We start from the raw sequence: 4,825 nt of genomic DNA, 5'->3' as shown, positions 1-4,825 counted from the left end.
GGTGTGGGCGAGCACAGACTCGAGCCCAGGTCTAAATTTCTAATCTAGCAGTGTTGTTCAGTGTTTTATACTCCTTGCACCTTTATGCTAACAATCACCTAGGGATCTGTCATCAGAATTATTTTTAATCATCTCTCAACTGGCAGCCCAATTAGACCCGACTTCTTGTCTGTGAAAGTAAAGAATTGGGAAGCTGTATGATGGGTAAAAGGATATTTCTTTTAGTCCAGACACTGGGACAGACACTTCTAACACCTCCATCAGTGTTTTGCAGCATCCCTTGTTTGAGATTCCTGCATCTTCAGCAGATGTTTTACCCCATCAGTACACTACTATCTTGCACTTCTCCATTCTTTTGTGGGAAAATAGCATCACTAACCCATGTGAGGGCAAGACAAGGGAGTTCCACAGTCATGCCCTACACCCTGCCCATGTGTCACACAAGCAGCAGTGGCTCAGCAATAGTCTTCTGGGGTCATTTTGGAATCCAGGCTGTTTCAGTTTGTGTTCAGTGTTACTGCAGGCTTTGGCATCCTCTGTATTCACCTGGCAGATATGAAGAGTGTGGATGGTCACATGGGAATGTAAACCTGAAGCCTTTGAAGTAGTCTAGCTTAAATATATTTCCTATAGTCCTAAGTTACTGATAATTTATACGGAATTCTCCATGTAATGAGAAACTTTAACTTTATATAGTATTGCAAGCCCTTTAATTAAACTGTTGAAGCTGCAAATGTCAATTAAATGAGAATACCTCACAAGCACCAAAAGGGCATATCCAGCCTTCTGCAGCATTTTTATCAATTCTTAACAGAAAACAGATCTTGATACAACAATTTAGATTTTTCCTATTCAAATAGAAAGTATTCATAATAATTGTTCTAATATATGTGTTAAGATAATTTTCAATCAGTAAAGCCACCACTAAACAGGTACTTCTTAGGTGGCACAATATTAGCTGCCTTAAAAGGCACAAAAGATGAAGCTATTTGACAGCCATATACATGTTTTTGACAAGATTATACACGTCTGATACACTTGAGTGCATGACAGCCTTATTTTCTTCGACATGATTACCAGATAATATGTGCTAAGCACACATTTAGGTAGGAGGTTTACAAAGGTGTTCCGCTGTGTTTGTTTTATATTGTTCCCTGTGTGCTTCAGCTAACAGGTGAGTATGGCAGACCTCAGGGCATATGACTAGCATGAATGCTTTCTCACTTTACATCTTTTCAATATCAGGCAGCTAATTCTTAAAAGTTCAGTGATGTCTTAGGAAAATCACAAAGTTCCATGAAGAACTTTAGGATCAAGATGCTTTAATATTCTTATTTATGGACCCGCATGCTATAATAAAATTATGTTTATTCAATTTTCAGAAAATGAGGCTGGATGGGTAGTATTTGTTGATTAGATTTCATAGTGTATTAAATAATTTGGAGAAACTGGCAGGCACAAACCAGATGATATGGGAAAGTTGACTTAACAAAGAAAACAAAACCACAAACCTCAAGTATAGATGAAAGTACTTAAATAATTTAGGAAAATATCTCAGACTGTAATGAAAAACAAACTTAAGGAGTTATGATAGAGGGTCCTAAAACTTACAGAACATTTTGTAACCAGTAAAGGTATAAATAAAACAGACAATTTTATAGTATCAGTTCATATTTCAGACCTGGGCTTGATGCCCAGATTTTTATAGGAACATGCCATAAACTCATCATTTAATCAACTATAAATGATATCCCTTTACATTTCTGAAATGTATACAAGTTGATTTAACTCCTCATCACCTGCCTGAAGTAGTATCCCATCTGGTCACTATGCCTTGAATCTCGCAACCTTGGGCTTTATTATCCTCCGCGTGCTTGCGCAGCGGTGTTTCCCTAACCTCGTTGTGTTACCTTGCCATTTAACTTCAGGATCAATCTGGGTCCAGTTGGGAGAAAGAAATCACACAATAATTCAAACAGAAACATGTGATGTAAATAATTGTAATACAAATTATGACAGGAGCCTGGGATTATAAGGGAATGGCTACTAAGAAATAAAGATAACCCCAAAGAATACAGAAACAGCATACACAAGAAACAGACATGCCTTAGGACTATCACAGAACGCAAGGACAGCATCCTCTCCAGCTTGCGGGGGAGCCTGATGGGGCTGTGTACTGTAGAACTTTCCAGAAATTTGCTCTCTATGGAGTTGGTGAAGCTATACACAAGAGGTGTCTCAGTAGAGGCACGTCACTACGGAGCTGCCCCTGGGTGAGGGCAGTACTGAGAATACCGCTCATTGGTGTATGCTTTGAGCCCTTATATCAGGCCATGCAGGATCTGGGCACTAGGGGCCAGGACATACTGGGCAAGCACACCAGAAGGGAAGACGATCTCTTCCTCCTGCATGGTCTCTTCAGAACCCTTTCCTGACAGAGTTCATCATCATGCCAGCTAGCAGACAAAAAAGATTTAAAGGTCACAGATTCATTTTCACAGAACAAGTAATCCAAGGTTAAGGTGAACCTGAAACATCATGAATTTATAATTGGCACAGTTTTTTTTAAACATGGAACACTTAAGTGGTCAAACTAGCTTGTGTACTTTGAGCTATCTGTCTAATCAAATATTCATTATGTCATAGTTCCCAAAGACAAAAGTGAGCAAAAATATGACTGCATGTACATGTGAGATATATCTGTGCACACAGATATCTAGATATCTTCCTGACATACCAGTGTTGGTATAAAGCTGCCAACACAGCATCTATGGTAAAATCTGTTCTTTACTTGTTTTACTGTTTGGGTTTTCAGATGGCCTAAATAGTTTTCTAGTGTAGTAGTTATAATTGAAGATAATTTTCAACTGTTTTTCTTAAAGTATTTCATACTTTGCACACACAAAAGAAATTATCAGTCTTATTTTAGTATTTTTCCTTTTTTTAGAAAATTATACTGGTTTGTGAAATTCAAATCTGGAAAACATTATAGCCAACTAAGAATTTATAAATTGTGGCAAATCACAAGAACTCTTTTGTGAAATGTATAGAAAGATTTGCTTTTGAAAACCAAAAAAAAAAAAAAAAAAATTGTCACATGATACTCAGCACGAGCATATTCACTTGTGAACAGATCTTAGTATTTAGGGCTGTATACTTTACATTCATTGTGTCAGCCTAAACTAACTGGTAATATATATTGTTTTCACTGTTCTTCAGAAGCCAGAAATCAAGTGGAGTTAATTTTTCTAAGATCTTATACTTAGCAAATAGCAGAGCCAAGATTTAATAGGAGTCTAACTGACTCCTAAATGTTTCAGTATTTAAGTAGATGACTGTCTCTGAAAACATCCCAGTTTGTAGTGAAAGACAAAAACTGAACTGAGGTATAGAAAGTGGGATTTTCAAAAAATAAAAGGACCAAAAGATTATATACTTTACATTTAATCTTTATTTCCTTTATTTAATTTCCTAAAGAGAGAAAATATAAAAAGAAACTTCATAACATGTTCAAAGTTTTAAAAATTAAATGTGGGCTGGGGATATAGCTCAGCAACACAGTGCCTGCCTGGCAAGCGCGAGGTACTGAGTTCGATTCCTGGTACAAAAAAAATCAAACGTACATAAAACTCAATAACTAGCTTCTCTTCCACCATACAAATGTCAGTGCAGTAGAATATACCAGTGCAAGTGGAAAAACATTTCTGTATTGTTAATATGTACTGGTCTATCCAGAATGAATATGTTTGTTACAGACTTCACAACTGTGGCTTAATCAAATCAGGATTGATCTGTATCTTGTAACAAAAAGTCCCTATGTGAACGGTTGCTTTGGTTTTAGTCGCCACATCTCCACTGAAACAAGACGGTGAAACAAGTGTGCCAGCTGTGTATAACTCACTTCGTCAGCTTTTCTAAAACATCCTGCCTTCAGCTGTGTTCTCATTAGCCACTCGTGAACCAAATTTGTGTTCCTAAAATTGCAAGGGAATTTCAGAAAATAGGGAACAACATTGTCATGTTTGGCTTATAATGTAAGTCAGCCAAACTCTGACCCTAATTGAAATTCAGCCACCCTTGTGTAAATAGTGTTTTATTGGAACACAGTCATGCGTAGTTATTTAAGCACTGTCTGTGGCTGTTTTCATGCCAAAGTGGCAAAGCTGAATAGTTCCAGTAGCTTAAAAATATTTACTATCTGGCCATTTACAGAAAAGTTTGCTGACACTTGGCTTAGAGGAGTCATGATCCATTGCCTAGCATGATGATTTGGATAGCTGAGGGATGACTGGGATTCCATTAAGCAAGGAAGAATGGGAAAAGGGAAACTATTGGAAGGAAACAATGGTATATAATGTGATCAAAAATATGGTTTGTGTTTAAATTTTTAAAAATCATTATAGTAAATGACGCCTTACCATTGATCCCTTTCACTTGAAACACACGTATCCCATTGTTCCTGCCCCTCTCTGAAGCAGTTCTGGAAGTCCTCTTTCATAAGTGTCTTTAGCTATGCTGTGATGGCCTGGCTATCTTGATGTTTATCACTCATGGTCGTTTTGACTTGGAGGCAGAGCGGGAAATCACAGAGTGCCAGATCAGTGAATAAGGTGGATGAGGACACACCATGAGTTTTTTATGAGCCTGCTTTTCCTCTGGATGACACCTGGCCACAGCGTGCACCATATTTTTTATCATGACTTGTGAAGACCCTCATGAAAGCGGACAGCTGCTTCAGACAGTATCAACAGCGAGGGAGGGGCTGGGGATTTAGCTCAGCGGCAAAGCGCCTGCCTGGCAAGTGTAAGGTCGTGAGTTCGGTTCC

General features: G+C 38.0%; 1 protein-coding gene across 7 annotated transcripts in view; it reads left to right on the top strand.

The window, feature by feature from the left end:
* The window catches only part of Nbea (neurobeachin), a gene marked incomplete at its 5' end in the record, with an annotated part of 638,824 nt that overhangs the window by 516,255 nt on the left and 117,744 nt on the right, over positions 1 to 4,825 (top strand).

The sequence above is a fragment of the Chinchilla lanigera genome, unplaced genomic scaffold (assembly GCF_000276665.1).
Source record: "Chinchilla lanigera isolate Chin_1 unplaced genomic scaffold, ChiLan1.0 scaffold00030, whole genome shotgun sequence".
Taxonomy (NCBI): domain Eukaryota; kingdom Metazoa; phylum Chordata; class Mammalia; order Rodentia; family Chinchillidae; genus Chinchilla; species Chinchilla lanigera.
The sequence above is the reverse complement of the archived record's forward strand: the minus strand, read 5'-3'. Positions and strand labels throughout refer to the sequence as shown.